The sequence below is a fragment of the Panthera leo genome, chromosome E2, assembly GCF_018350215.1.
Source record: "Panthera leo isolate Ple1 chromosome E2, P.leo_Ple1_pat1.1, whole genome shotgun sequence".
Classification (NCBI taxonomy): Eukaryota; Metazoa; Chordata; class Mammalia; order Carnivora; family Felidae; genus Panthera; species Panthera leo.
Genome location: NC_056693.1, coordinates 18,486,493 through 18,502,657, shown reverse-complemented (window position 1 = coordinate 18,502,657; position 16,165 = coordinate 18,486,493). Strand labels below are relative to the sequence as shown.

Genomic DNA, 16,165 nt, shown 5'->3' with positions numbered 1-16,165 from the left:
GGATGCTATAGTAATTAAAGAAGTCACGAGGCTAACTGTGATACTGGAAGGAGACAAAAGTGCAAATGTAATCTGGGTTTGGGTGTGCAGTTGGTGAGTTGCGGTGTCCTGGCTTCTCCAAACCACAAGTTGTTGTGGAAAACATTACATGTGTGTAGAAGGCCATTGGCATTTCTCTCAAGATAAGGGAGGCTGAGTGAGTCTTCTTATGTTTAAGGGGCCTTAGATTTCCCTTTTTCTTTTCTATGAACTACCTCTTCATATTCTTTGCCCATTTTTAAACTAGATGGTTGCTTTTTTTTCTTATTGATTTTTAGGAGCTCTTTATATATATGTAACCCTTTGTTATGGGAAGAGCAAGCATTTTTAGCATTTTTTAAATGCCTATTTATTTTGAGAGACATAGGGTAGGTACATGTGCGAGTGGGACAGGGGCAGAGAGAGAGGGAGAGAGAATCCCAAGCAGGCTCTGTGCAGTCAGTGCAGAACCCAATGTGGGGCTGGATCTCACGAACCTTGAGATCGTGACCTGAGCAGAAATCAAGAGTTGGACACTTAACTGACTGAACCACCCAGGAACCCCTATTTTTAGCACTTGTGTTTTATTTATGACTCTTTTAAATGTGGGAATGTTTTTCTTTATTTTTATTAAAAACATTTTTTTTTATGTTTATTCATTTTTGAGAGAGAGAGAGACAGAGCGTGAGCGGGGAAGGAGCAGAGAGAGAGAGGGAGACACAGAATCCGAAGCAGGCTCCAGGCTCCGAGCTGTCAGCACAGAGCCCGACGCAGGGCTCGAACCCACCAACAATGAGATCATGACCTGAGCCGAAGTCTGACGCTTGACCGACTGAGCCACCCAGGCGCCCCGACTCAAGGAATATTTATTGAGCGGATGAGCAAATTAACACTCAGGTCTGCCAACCCATCCTCTCCAGAAACCATTATTGTCTGCTGCCTGTGGTGCTTTGTGGCATCTCAGAGACCTTCCACACTGTGTGCTCCAACATGGCAGCCTGCGTCATCAAAGTGTGCGAGCCAGGTACTGAAAGAGGCTGCTGGTAAGACAGAAGTCACAATCTCTTGTAACCTAATCACGGAAGTGACGTCCCTTCGTACTCGCTTATTCCATGGGTCAGAAGCAAGTCACAAGTCAGGCCCGCGTTCAGAAAGAGGAAAATTACACAAGGGCACGCCTCCCATTTCCCTTATTTCTCACAGGAGAACTCAGAGCATTTCCTCGTAGAGCAACGTGCACGGACATTTGTTGGAGACTTGTCTGCAGTCTCTCCTTAGGCTCCGATTGTGGCTGTCCACGCTACTGCTGTCTCCGTGGTGGTTACCTAACCAGCCTGGCTGAATTCCTTTTTGTAATGTGGGGCGGGAGTTAAAATATGCCTGGTTCCAGAGCATGGAACACCTCTTCTTCTAGGTCTGGCACTGAAAACCACTGAAGACGTGAACCCAAAAGTCCTGGGAAAAGGCTGGTGTTCGAGAACCAGAACAGGTCTTTTTCTTCTCCGTGTGCAGTGTTTGGTTCCTGTTTATAGAATGCAAATTTAAAATGTAATGGGTGGGGGCGCCTGGGTGGCTCAGTCGGTTGAGTGTCGGCCTGCGGCTCAGGTCATGATCTCGCGGCCCCGTGCGTTCGAGCCCCGCGTCGGGCTCTGTGCTGACAGCTCAGAGCCTGGAGCCTGCTTCGGATTCTGTGCCTCCCTCTCTCTCTGCCCCTCCCCCACTTTCTCTCGTTCTCAAAAATAGTAAACATTAAGAAAAAAAAAAAGAAAACTTTAGAAAAATAAATAAAATGCAATGTGTGAAGACAGAAGGAAATATCAGGGGTACGAAGGCCACCTTTGTGGGGAAAACAGCTTATGTTGTTACATGATATAAGGGCGTGGATGTGGGGGCAGGGAGGGGAGGCAGAGAGGCCAGGCAGAAACACCCAAGTGGCCCCAGCTTCCACTGTTCTGCCTTAAAATATTCTTTTTCCAACAAAACTCAGCCCAGAAATCCACTTCCTCTCCTCCTGCCTTCCGGCTGCTCCAATCAATCAGTACGGGGCAAGACTTCTCAGGTTCCAACGCTAAGGAGCATAAACAGCTTCGGATCTGAGGATCCCGGGCCAGAAATGCCAGAGGAGAGGCAGGAGCTCAAATGAAAGAAAGCCCTTGACTTGGAGGAAATGATTCTTCCTGTCACAGGAAGAGCCAGTACATCCTGAGGAAGCCACATATTTGCAGAGTCTGAGCTCAGCCTGGCCCAGGGGGAGAGAACGTGAATTTGCAGTACTCAGGGATGGAACATGTATCTGAGGCTCTGCCTTATTCAGACAGGATCCACCCAGGCTCCAGGGGAGAAGATTTACAGGGGTGAGGAAGACGGTCAGTGTTCTAAGACAGGCTCAGCAAACACAGGTACAGACACACAGGAAAGAAGGCACCTGGCCGGGGGGACCTGAAACACTTCCTTCACTTCGATGTAAGTCAGCACGCTTGGGTGAGAACCCTGGTCGTGTGCCGTGTAGACACATGTTGTTAGCCTGAGAGTGATTGGGGATTCTGATAAAGAAATGACGCTCGGGCAGCCAGAGGAGGGGTGGTACGTTCGTTATCTGTCGCCGCGTAACAAATTATCCCAAGACTTAGTGGCTTAGAACAACACACATTTATTATCCCCCAGTTTCTGTGGGTCAGGAGTCCGGGCACAGTGTAGCTGGGGTCCCCTCCTCGGGGTCTCTCCTGTTGCTGCCATCGAGATGCCGGCCAGGGCTGGTGTCTCATCACCTGGCTCAGCCAGGAAGGAGTCGCTTTCTAGTTCATTCCTTTCTCACGAGCTCTTGGACCGGGGGCCTCCGTTCCTCACTGGCTGTTGGCCAGAGGCCGCCATCGGGTGCTTTTCCCCAACGTGGAAGCTGTGATGTCAAAGCGTATGAGCCAAGAAGGCAATTGAGGGAGTTGGCTAGCAAGACAGAAGTCACAACGTCTGTCATCTAGTCATGGGAAAGACAGCCCATTACCTTTACCATATTCTATCCATTAGAAGCAAGTCACAAGGTCAGGCCCCACACTCAAGGAAGGGAGTTACACAAGGGCACCAATGACAGATGGGGGAGGGGCACCGCAGGCCCCCTTAGAAGTTGGCCTCCGGCAGGTGGGGAAGAATCTGCAGAAAAATACTCTTGAGAAGTATTTAAGGAGACAAACTTTTAAGTGAATTAAATGGCAAAGAAGAAACGTTACACAAAATGCCAGGCTTTCTAACACACGCGAGGGGCTGATTTCCTAACAGTTTATAAGCACTGAATTTCTAAGGAGGTGGCCTTGTAAAAATAGTAAATAATGAAAAATAGGTAACTCACCTGTAATTAATTGAAACCAGAGTTTCCTCACCGCCACCCCCCACACCTGGCCAAATTCAGAGTCTTGTCCCTGGGAGAGTCTGAGAGGGTTCCAGTTACCTCTTGCCCCATAAAAATAAGCCAAAGTTTAGTAGCTTTAAACAACGTTTATATTGCTCACAGATCTGCAATCTGGACAGGGCTCGGTGCCTGCAGCTCGGGTCTGTTGTACTCAGCATCAGCTGGGGCGGCCTGAAGGCGGACCTGGAATCTTCTCAAGGCTCTCTCACTCACATGTCTGCAGTTGACGCTGCAGTGGATGGGGGCTCTGGCCAGGACACCTACAGGTGGCCCTTCTATGTGGCTGCTAGGGTGTCCTCGCAGCATGGGGCCTGGGCTCCAAGGATGAGTGTCCTGAGAGAAACTGAGGCAGCGTGTACCGCCTTTTACGACTTAGCCTTGAAAGACACCTACTGTCACCCCCACCATGGTCTTGCGTCTGCTGGGCTCAAGGGGACGGAATGCAGATCCCACATCTTTTTTTTTTTTTTTTAAGTAAGCTTCACGTCCAGCGTGGAGCGCAACATGGGGCTTGAACTCGTGACCCTCAGATCAAGACCTGAGCTGACATCCAGTCCAAAGCTAACCCACTGAACCACCCAGGAGCCCCTCCCCCCTTTTTAATAGAACCCACATCTTGACGGAGGAGTGTCTCCACTGTAAGAAGGTCCTATTGTGAGAAGGGCACATAGGATGGGATTCATCTTTGGAAAATACAATCCGCCATCGAGAGCAGACCAGCCGCCACCCCGTCCTTGAGCTTTCACGAGTGTCAGTGACAACAGACCTCACAGGGTGAAAGGAGGTGTGTGGTCATGGGAAATAAGACAGCAGGCGTAATGCTGATAAATAAGAAATACAATCCTTTCTGCCTCTTCTCCCATTGAGTGGGAGGTTGGGAACAGATCCATCAGAGACAATCGTGCAGGGCCACTGAGCCAAGCCCGTGGGCTTGAGAGTTTCACTTGGCCTTTTATCGTAAAGCCTGTAAAACTCCCTGTGTTAGTTTTCGGTTGCAGCGTAACACAGTACCACAAATTCAGCAGCTTGAACGATACCCATTTATTACTTCACGGTTTCGTAGGTGAGGAGTCCAGGCAGGTTTGCATTCAGGTTATCGCAGCTCTGACATGAAGATGCCAGTAGCCAGTCTCTGGGGAAGAATCTGCAAACATTCTAGAAATTGAATCTATTGGAGAAGGCGTCTCGCATCATTCTCCGCTGGGTGACGCTAGGGAGATTTTTGACCACCAGAGGGCGCAAGAACCTTAATCCCTGTCGCCTGGGTTCCAGCTCCGGTCTTGGCCCACGTACCGGCAGCAACGCCCAGGAACTTGTTAGAAAAGTGGAATCTCGGGCCCCAAACCCAGAGCTGTTGAGTCAAAATCTAGGTTTTGTCAAGACCCCCAGGCAATTTGTGTGCACATGAAAGCTGGATGGGCACTGCAGCTCAGGAGTTCTCACCCTCGGCTGCATGGTTAGAATCACCTCGGGAGCTTTGAAAACTCCTGGGGCAAGGGCTCCCTTCCCCCCACAGATTCTGATTTTAACCGCCCTGAGGCCAGATTGTTAAAGGGCGCCCTGAAAATTGTAACGCGCTTCCGAGGATGAGATTCTCTGCAAGTCTGGCTCATTCCTGGCTTTAAGCACCTGGTGTAGGAACCGAGCTGGGCCAGAACCGGGGTTCACCACCTTGGGTGTAGACACAGGAGAAGGACGCAAAGCCCCATGGTCAGGGGTCTCCTGGGATGCAAGACCAAGTCGGGACAAATGTGGAAGTGTGAAACGCTGAGGAAGTGTTCTCTCATACTCAAAGTGCGTCTGAAACCCGGGTCAAACACCAATTCCTCCGACGGAACTCTAGTTCCTCTGCCCGGTGCTTGGTGAGAACACTTCTTGACGGGTGCCCTCTGATCATGATGCTGCCTCCTGGCGGCCACCTTGAGAACAGGAAATGTTTGCTCCACCAAGCGCCATCCACAGCCCTACCTTGACCTGAGCAGCCACCCCCCCCCCCCCCCCCCCCCGCCTTGGCCCTCCCCGCCCCCCCCCCCCCCCCCCCCCCCCCCGCTGATGGTGGACCCGGGAGCTGACTTCAAGAAAGACGGTACCTGGAGGGCGGAGGAGCTCAGCAGTGTTAGGAGGGACTTTTAAAAACCTCTCTCCTCACCATTTATATGGCGTTTCCCAGTCCCGGTGCACTTTTATGCACAGCGCCTCATTTTCACTGTACTCTACCTACACCCACCCAGTTAGCTTAGACCGGGTTAACGGTGCAGATGTGGGAAACGGGGTGACCGAGGGGTGAATGGGTATGCTGAAGTTCGCAGGATGAGACAGGCCGAACTAGGACAAGAAATCGCCTTACGAAATTTCCTCATTTGCTACGTGCTATTTCCGGGATGTGGCAATATCCGACTTCTGACTGTCCTTTCCTCACCGTTTGGGGGCATTTCTGGGTATTTTATCATTGTTCTTCCTTCTCCGTTCCCCTCCCCCCAACGGAGGGTTTGTTTTTTCATTCTAGAATTCTCAATCTCCTATTAAAAATGTCCACTGACTCCTACGATTTCTCATGCTCGATAGAAGATTTCCCGGGGCGGGGGGGGGGGGGGGGGCAGCGAAGTCTCAACACAGACTAACAACAACGACAACGATTTCATGATCGCTTTCTTGAATGCAAAGGACTGATTTCCTGTTGTATCCCCAGCACTTTCGCAAAATACTTGTGGAATGAATGAATCACGGATGAAGTGGAGGGATTTGCCAAGTGAAATGGGAGGGAGAGAGGAAGCCGATGGAGAAAACCAACCCAGTCGGGGGGCGTGCAAGTGCTGTGGCGCGCGGGCCAACCTCGGACCCCAGAGCCGTGAAGGATGGTGCAGTGTAGACACCGCGGGGAGCGAGCTGGGTTCATCCTCTCCAATCATGGCCGACGCTCTGCATCCTACGCCCTTTTCCTGTTCTTCTCTATGGTGCAGAAAAAGGAAGTTTAAGTCTGGATGGATTTCCTGCTCAAGCGAAATGCTATGAAGTTGTTTGAAGAGTTCAGCGAACCTCCAGATGTTGACTCCTACCATGAGGGCCCTCCAGCTCTCCTCTGTCAAGTGCCTTACTCCTCTTGGGTAGAAACCCTTCTCCTTCCCCGGGGCTCCAGGCACCCTCTCCACCCCCTGATGTTTGAGGAGGGATGGGGAACGGTGTGCTCTGCCTTCACCCCGTGTTTTTGCCCCGAGGCCCCACCCCGGGCTTCCCCCCCGCCACACACACCAGCTATACTCGCCCTTCTCCCACTGCTTCCCTCCCACCATCTCCCACTTTCTTCCTTGAGTCCTCCAAGGGGCTGCAGGGCCTGTCCAGGGCGGTGCTGCGGACCGAGGCATGGCTCGGGCTCAGCCCCACTCGCCCCCTGGCACTGAGACTCAGGATCCAGCATCCACGGTGCAGGAGGCCTTCTGTTGACTCTTGCTCTGGGCCTCATGAGGAGAGAGCGATGGCAGGTGAAGAGGCTGGCACCGGCCACACCCAGGACCGGCGACGGGAGCCAAGGGAAGCGTGGGGGCAGCTGGTGGGAGCACACGGGGAAGGGCATCCCAGCAGGAGAGAAAAGCTTTGTGTCTCCGTTCACAGATCACAGGGAGGAAGCTTCCGTGAGTGCGTGGATGAAAAGACAGAGTGTTCCGACTGGGGAACTTGAAAAATGCATAACGATGTTTATTATGTTCATTATTAGTAGTTCTATCACTTGGATTCTTAGAATTAAAGTTCTTGGGCCTAACAAAGGCAGGCTTCTTAAATTCTCATGCTGATCAGTTATACGCACACATAGTAGGAAAGGTAAAACGATTCAACGTGCCTTTGTCTCCTCCACTCCATGCCTTCTCACCCTTGATTCCACTCTGCAGAATCAACCACTCCCTTTTCGCCAGAAGATTTCAACAATCTTCATGTTTACAAATGCCGAAGATTTTGACAATCTTCATGTTTACAAATAGCAAGTGTATACACAGTCTTGATTTTTTCATTGTATATATTACCCACGGACTTTTTACTGGATGACGATAAATTAGCTCTTATACACATATTTACCTATTACACACATCCTTTCCCACACACCTCTTTCCTTCCCTTCTGTTCCTCCTCCCAAGGTTGTTCTTTGATGATTTTTATGAAATCAACATTCAGTGATTCTATGATTATGGTTAGTAAAATGTTAGTCAGAGCTGAGCTATGTAGTGTGCTGGGATTCACAGCACAGCGTCTCCAGTCAAGGTTTTGGTTTTTCTTTACAACTGGAGTTAACATTGCCTTCTCCTCCCCCGACTTAGAATAATTTAACCTCCAACATCACTGTTCTGGTCCAGTCTGGAGATGGATGCTCTTTAACAGAGTGCAGAATTCTCTCCCTGGGACTTTCCTTTGCCATCTTGCCAGGTTGATTCCCCCATTTTCTCCCTCCTGGTTCACTTCTTTGTTTTTGGTGGAAATATCTTCTAGAAGCTTCTTGAGAAAAAGAGCTTGGGAGGCAATTTTTTGAGACATTATGTGTCTGAGAATTTCTAATCCTGTTTCTCGTTGGTTGATAGTTAGAGGTCCTTCCCCCTATCATGCTTTAACTGTGATTTTTTTTTTTTCTTTCTGGAAACTTTTAGAACTGATGTTCTGAAGTATCATTATTGTATTTTAACAATTGTGCCCCATACTCTGTAGGCCCCTTCCAATTTTCAGTTGTGGGATTTTTTCTTGTAATATTTCTTTAATACTTTCTTCACTATTGTGTTTTCTGCTTTTTTTTTTTTTTTTAATTTCTGGATTTATCCTCTAATTTTCTTATCTTTTCTCTTACTATCCATTTTGTCTTGTATTCTCCTTTCTAGGAGCTTTTCTTTGGGTTTAACACTTTTACTGTATATGCCATTTATCAGTTAAAGGAAGTGCTTTTCTATTTCAAGCTTGCTAGGAGTTTTTTTTTTTTTTTAAGTTTATTTATTTTGAGAGAGACCGAGACAGTGTGAGTACGGGAGGGGCAGAGAAAGAGAGAGAGAGAGAGAGAGAGAGAGAGAGAGAGAGAGAGAATCCCAAGCAGTCTCAGCACCATCAGCACAGAACCCGATATGGGGCTAGAACTCACGAAACCGTGAGATCATGACCTGAGCCGAAAGCGAGAACCGGACGCTTAACCGACTGAGCCACCCAGGCATCCCCAGCTTGCTAGGGGTTTTCAATTATGAATCGATGTTGAATTTTTTGGAATATTTTTTTTTGCATCTTTTGATCTCTTAATATGTTAAATTACATTTATTGATTTTCTTTGTCAAATCATCCTTACATTCCTGGCATGAACCCAACTGTAGGATTCAGTCTGCTAGAATTTTGTTTGGGATTTTTTTGCATCTATGCTTATGAGTATAATTTTCCTTTCTCATAATGAGATGGCATATGTCGATATCAAGGTAATGCTAGCCTTATGAGTTGGAAGATCTCTCTTCCCTTTTCTTTCTGGAAAATAGTTTATCTAAGATTGGAATGACTTTTTTCTTGTATGTTGGGCAGAACCCCCATTAAAAGCCATTGGCTCTGTGTTTTTGCGTGTATGTGGTCTAATGGGGGAGTTCAGGGAGCAGAATTTTTTAAGCAGTAACTGAAGTTATTTCATTTACTTGTTATAGGACCATTTATATTTTGTATTTCTTCTCGAATCCATTTTGGTGAATTATAGTTTTTTTCCTGGGAATTGGTCCATTGCATCTAAGTTTTCAAATATATTGACAAAAAGTTCATCATAATATACCCTGTCATTTTAATATCTGTATCGGTATCTAATCCCTTTAATATCTAATATCAGTATCTTTGTCCCTTTTACTCATTTTTAATTTGGGATGTTTGCTCCTTCTCACTTTGTTTTCTCCCTAATCTGTCTTTCCAAAGTTTTGTCATTTTATCTTTTTCTTTTTTTTTAATGTTTATTTATTTTGAGAGAGAGACAGAGACAGAGAGCATTGGGGGCGGGGGGGGAGAGGGAGACACAGAAACTGAAGCAGGCTCCAGGCTGTGAGCTGTCAGCACAGAGCCTGATGTGGGGCTTGAACTCACAAACCATGAGATCATGACTTGAACCAACGTCAGACCCTCAACCGACTGAGCCACCCAGGTGCCCCATTTTTTTATCTTTTTCAAGAACCAACTTGTGACTTCCAATCTTCTCTATTGTATCCTAGTTTTCTATTTTATTTTCTGCTCTTACCTTTATTGTTTCCTTCCTCATGTATTCTTAGGATTTATTCCCCTCTCTTTCCCATCTTCCTAATTTGATTGCTCACTTCATTAAATAGCGTTTAAGGCTGTAGTTTTTCTTGTTTTTCAAGTTTTTATACATGGCATTTTCATTATTGTTAGTTCTGTATATTTTCTAATTTCTCTTATGGTTTCTTTTTAAAAAAAAAATTTTTTTTTAACGTTTATTTATTTTTGAGACAGAGAGAGACAGAGCATGAACAGGGGAGGGGCAGAGAGAGAGGGAGACACAGAATCTGAAACAGGCTCCAGGCTCTGAGCTGTCAGCACAGAGCCCGACGTGGGGCTCGAACTCACAGACCGTGAGATCATGACCTGAGCCGAAGTCGGACGCTCAACCGACCAAGCCACCCAGGCGCCCCTCTCTTATGGTTTCTTATTTGACTTGTGAATTATTGAGAAGTGTCTTTAATTTCCAAACAGGTGAGTTTCCTAGTAATATTTTAGTTATTAATTTCTGACAATTTTATTTTGATCAGAGAATGAATTTGTTTGCCATTAAAAACTGTAACAGTGCATTGGCACTTTTTTTTTTATGTCAGACTGTGATGAAATTTTGTAAATATTCCATGTGTGCTTTAAAGAATGTATATCCTATGGAAACCAATTTGACAATAAATTTCATATATTGGAAAAAAAAATAAAGAATGTATATCCTAGGGGCGCCTGGGTGGCTCAGTCGGTTATGCATCCGACTTTGGCTCAGGTCATGACCTCGCGGTTCGTGAGTTCAAGCCCCTACGTCGGGCTCTGTGCTGATAGCTCGGAGCCTGGAGCCTGCTTGGGATTCTGTGTCTCCCTCTCTCTCCGCCCCCTCCCCTGCTCGTGCTCTGTCTGTCTCTCTCTCAAAAAATAAATAGACATTAAAAAAAAGAATGTATATTCTTGTCGAATCACTATGTTGTACACCCGAAACTGATTTAATGTGTGTCAAAAATACTTCAAGTTTTAAAAATGTTTATTCTTTCCTTACTGAATACAATTTGTTGGTGCACCCAAGCTTAGAACTGTTATATTTTCCTGGTGAGTCGAACTTTTATACTGTTAGGTTGTAGCTGTCTTTACCTTTAAAAGTGTTTTTTTCGGGGCGCCTGGGTGGCTCAGTCGGTTAAACATCCGACTTCAGCTCAGGTCACGATCTCACAGTCCGTGAGTTCGAGCCCCGCGTCAGGCTCTGGGCTGATGGCTCGGAGCCTGGAGCCTGCTTCCGATTCTGTGTCTCCCCCTCTCTCTGCCCCTCCCCCGTTCATGCTCTGTTTCTCTCTGTCCCAAAAATAAATAAACGTTAAAAAAAAAATTTTTTTTAAAGTGTTTTTTTCTATACATCTTTGTTGTCTGATATTACAGCTACACTACCTTTCCTCCAGTTAGTATTTTCCTGATACTGCAAAAAAAAACATATTCCAAAAAATTCAAATCTTTGTCTATCCCTTTACTTCCAACCTTTCTTTATCCTCATTTGTCAGTTATTTGTCTTGTAAAGAGCATGTAACTACGTGTTTTTCTTGGTCTCATCTGGCAGTGTTTGTGCTTTGACAGGAGTAGTCTTTTAACTTGTATTATCATAATTGATATGCTTGTTAGATTTCAGCCATAATATCGCGTGCACTTTCTCTTTATTCCACTTTTCCCATGCTTCTTTCATGTTTTGGAGTGAAGGTTTTTCCTTTCTGTTTTCTTCCTTCTACTAGTTTAGATGGTAGACATTCTCTTATTTTAGATGCATGCTTACTGTTTCGAAGTTTCTTATCAGTACCTTTATTCCCCTTGAACAACGCAAGGCCACCGGGAGAGGCAAGGAGGGATCCTGCCCTGGAGCCTCCGGAACCCCTCGACTTCAGGCTTCCAAACTTCAGAACTCGGAGACCATGAGTTTCTGTGGTTAGAAGCCCCCAAGTTCATGGGAAGTTGTTCTGGCGGCCCCAGGAAACGCATACAGGTGTCGTTTAAAATTCAGCTTTATTGACACCTATTTAAACTTGCTTGTAATGTGTGCAACATTCCAACTGAAATTTTTAGAAATGTTTTGCGTGCAGACTTTCCCAAGTCAGACCGATTTTTTTCTCCCATTTCTGAGAACAGGTAGTGTTTTGCTCAGTGTTCGAAAGAGCTGAGAGTGGCCCTGACAGGCTTGTGGAGTGGATCTGCGAACCTCCTCGGTCTCAGCGGGGCCACTCTGAGAGCCATCCCCACAGTGGCCTGGGCCTCCCTCGTGCAGACAGTTCCCTCTTCCTATCCTTCCTTTCTGCAGGCTTCCGGGGGCAAAGCGAGTTGTTTCCATTTAATTAGCTAGACTTGGGGCACCTGGGTGGCTCAGTTGGTTAAGCATCCAACTTTGGCTCAGGTCATGATCTCACAGTTCGTGGATTTGAGCCCCGCATCTGACTCTGTGCTGACAGCTCAGAGCCTGGAGCCTGCTTCACATTCTGTGTCTCCCTCTCTCTCTCTGCCCCTCCCCTGCTTGCGGTCTCTCTCTCTCTCTCAAAAATAAATAAACATTAAAAAAATTTAAATTAGCTATACCTAACTTTTAAAAAATATTTTTATTTTTAAATCTTTATTTATTATCTTTTTTGTTAGAGAGAGAAAGAGAGAGAGAGACAGAACATGTGAGTGGGGGAGAGGGCCAGAGGGGGAAAGAGAGAGAGAGAGACTGACCCTTAAGCAGGCTCCATGCTCAGCACCGAGCCCAAAGTGGGGGCTCGATCCCGTGACCCTGGGGTCATGACCTGAGCCAAAATGAAGAGTCAGACACTCTACTGACTGAGCTACCCAGGTGCCCCTAAAAAACATTTTTAAATAAAACCAAAAAAGGTTTTATACATAATTTTATATTTACATATTATACATAATTCCAATACATAAAACAGAAAAAAAAAAAAATGAACCATACCAAAGCTGCCATATTTGGAGGGCTCTCCGCCTCACAGGCCTGACTGTGGAGCGGAATGAAATCTTTCTAGTTCCTCCCTCGGCCTCTGCAAGGGAATGTCAGTTTCTCGTTTTAAAAGTTTGCCTGATAAGTGATGTGGAAAAACACCCTGAGCTAAGCCAAACCGACATGGGGACATGACCAGCATTCTAGAATTCTTGCATTCCTCCTCACCCTATTTCCCCCAGCACCTGCTTTCCAGCATCTTGGTAGTGTGGTTGTCGAAATCCTGAGCCACAGATGCTCTTTCAAACACCGCCCCCCACCCCCGGACATATAATAGCAACTAAAACACTGATCTGGCATTCGCTGTGTGCTCGAGCCCAGCCTAAGCATTTTACTTGTATTATCTCATCAGAATCTCTCAGAACCCCTTGAGGTGGGCATCAGCATTTCCCACACTTCCCAGAGGAAGGCTGGAAACTCACTGACTACAGGGATTGTGTCTCTGTCCGTAGCTTAATCCCCATTTTCCAGGAGAGCAGCCAACAGTGTGTACATCAGCGGGTGGGGGGCAGCCTGGAAATCATTGCAGTTTATCAAAAGACTTCCCATCATCCCTGCTGAAAGGAAGCCCCCAATCTGGACGTTTCCTTGAAGAGTTCCCAGTCCAGGTGAGACAGAGATGGAAGGGCCACCGGGCATAACAGATCCCTCCCGAAGCAGGTATTTTCTACAGGAAATGTTGTATTTGGTCCCAACAAGTCCTTGCGGAAATGAATCCAAATGGTCAGAAAAATGTGATTTTTCAGGCTTTGAGAAGGAGAACAGGCCACTTTTTCTTAGACCGTGTTTTGGGCCCTTCCTTTTGGTTTTTTTGGGTGGGAGTAAAATATACAAAATCAGAAGGCAAAATGGAAAACTAGGTGCTGGGAAGGAAGCTGGGAGAAGGAAGAAACCCTTGGGAGTTTCTGGATGGCAAAAATCCACCTTCATCACTCGTCCCTAGTCTTGTCAAGGTGCCCATCCTCGGACAACTCGAGGTACACCAAGCTTTCTCCTCAGAGAGCCCCAGGTTTCAGGGCAGGAAATGGTCTTGGCCTGGGTGTCTTTGCCTGAGGGGAGCAGCACGACACTTCCATCCAAGATGCTGGAAAGACAAAGCAGAAGTTCATGAGAAACAGAGGCCCCAACAGCACTGACTGGGAGGTCAAGGCAGAGGGCGGCGGGCAGGGAACTGTCCAACTTGCCCCCCCCCCCCCCACCCCGCAGTGGCGGGTCACCACCTGGTGCACATCTGTGTTGTAGAAATGGAACTCAGTCTGGCCCAAAGGGACAAGTCTCAGGATGCAAACAAGGCATTGAAAGGGAGGACATCAGAGAATTTGGGACTTTCCAGGGTGGAGAGTGTGGGAAGGAATTTGCTAAAATCAGACACACTAGGGAAGAAACCTTACGTATACAGAGAGTGTGGGAGAGATTTGGTAAGGAGTCAAATTTTACCAGGCCCATGTGGGCACAGTCAGAGAGGAAACCAGAAGTCACAGTTCACTGGAAACAGATAGATACAGTCAGGAAATCTTGAAGTATCTGGGGAGTGCAAACATCACATTATTGCTTATTATTCGTCAGAGATACATAAGCCCACACTCTCTGGAGCACCCACGTAGGGGTAGAAAATGGAACAGTGAGCATAGATTTTATCTGTACACCAAATCTCCATGTGGAAAAATACTACAGAAACAGCACAGAGTCTGGACTCCTCAGCCCAGACTCCTCATTCCAGTTGGGAAGAGACTCCCGTGGGCGGTGCTCCCCTGGATGAGGGGAAGGCAGAAATAATGGACAAGAAGCAGGCGGTTTTCGGCCACAGAGCTTCTAGGATGGAGAGCACATGGGGTGTTCTTCTGTAGCCTTGCTCTGTTTGAGATTTCATTTCCACATACCAGCCCTTCCCATGTTTCCAAGGACATTAGGTTCTAATGAGTTTCCTTCTCTCCACCAGCCATGAACTTGACTGAGAAATCTGTCTGCAAAGGCAGAGGTCAGGAAAGGTAAAAACAACACTGACCACAAGCCCAATTCCCCCTGTAACCTCAACCCCTAAGAAAGAATCTTATGCCAACCTTGATGTTTCTTGAAGACAATAATCCTGTGCAGGGAGAGAAGGGTGGGTTCTGGAAAGAGATGTGCCAGGTGAGGTGAGGGACATTTGATAGCTAGATTTCTTGGGGTGAGTGACCTCTGCCAACACGCTGGGGAACGCCCAGACCAGCGCTGATCTTTATTTGTCCAGCTGCCGACTGAACCTGTCCATCTAGGGGTTCTGTAGGCACATCTCCAACAAGTTTTCCATAGGACTCTTGATGTGTTTCAGCAAAACATTTTATTTCAATCTTCCACTGCGCTTTCAGTTTCACACTACAGGCTGAGCCTCACACCGGGCCCCACTCCTATACGTGAACTGATAGGCAAGGATCATGCACAGCTGAGGTAAGCATCGAACATGAAAAGCCAAGAGACTCTTAAAGAAGAGCAAGGTGGGAGGATATCGAGACTAATTATAAAACTATACATATAATTAGGATAATTAGGCATATATAATTAAGAAAGTGTGAGTTTTGCACAAGGATAGACAAATAGACCAAGGAAGCTCTGAAACACCCAGAGATGGCTGGATGAATGGATGAGAGGATGGATGGATGAACGGATGGACGGACAGGTGAGTAGATGAATGGGTGGATGGATAAATGGAAGGATAAATGGGTGGATGGATGGATGGATAGATACCTGATGCCTGACAAAGAGGAATGCAACGAGACATGTAAAAGAATGTTCACAGCAGCACTATTTTTAATAGCCCAAACTGGGAAGCCCTCAACTGTCCATCAGTATAATTGATAAGCAAGTAATGGTATTTATCCACAACTTATTTCATTGATACTATATCAATACTATACAATATTAAAAATGAACACATTACAGCTATTCACAATAAGGTGAATAATTTAGAAGCATAATGTTAAATAACAAAAGCCAAATACCAAAGAATTCAAAGGGTGTTATTCTATTTGTACAAAGTTCAGAAACTAAACTAGGGTTTTGGGGAATATGTGCTTAAGTGGTAAAACTAAAGAAAAGCAAAGGAAGGAATTTTCAAAGAAGTCAATGTGTGTATAATTAAGATAGTGTGGGTTTTGCACAGGGATAGACAAATAGACCAAGGAAGCTCTGAAATACCCAGAGATGGATGGATGGATGGATGGATGGATGGGCGGATGGCTCAATGGGTGGGTGGATGGGTGGACAGATGGATGATGGACGGATGGATGGATGGATGACTGGGTGGAGGGAGAGGGGTTTGGCTAGGAAGGCATTTGTGGCTTCTGGGAATGCTGGCATATTTTTTCTTGGCCTGGGTAGTGGGTCATGTGTTCTTCCTTCATAATTATATATTAAGCCGTACATTTATATTTTATGCCCTTTTGTGTGTGTATTATCTGTCACAAAAGAACTTCTGTAAACATGAAATACCAAAGGAAAAAAATCTAACAAAAGATACGAAAGTGGGAGGAAGGAGAATTGGAGGAAAGGGTCAA

At 46.4% G+C, this 16,165-nt stretch overlaps 1 long non-coding RNA gene across 1 annotated transcript in view; it reads right to left on the bottom strand.

The window, feature by feature from the left end:
• Positions 1-13,316: 13,316 nt before the first annotated feature.
• LOC122208276 overlaps positions 13,317-16,165 on the bottom strand; it is a 9,308-nt gene continuing 6,459 nt past the window's right edge. The window contains exon 3 of the long non-coding RNA XR_006197170.1: positions 13,317-13,716. This is a non-coding gene — a long non-coding RNA (uncharacterized LOC122208276). The remainder of the gene's footprint in view (positions 13,717-16,165) is intronic.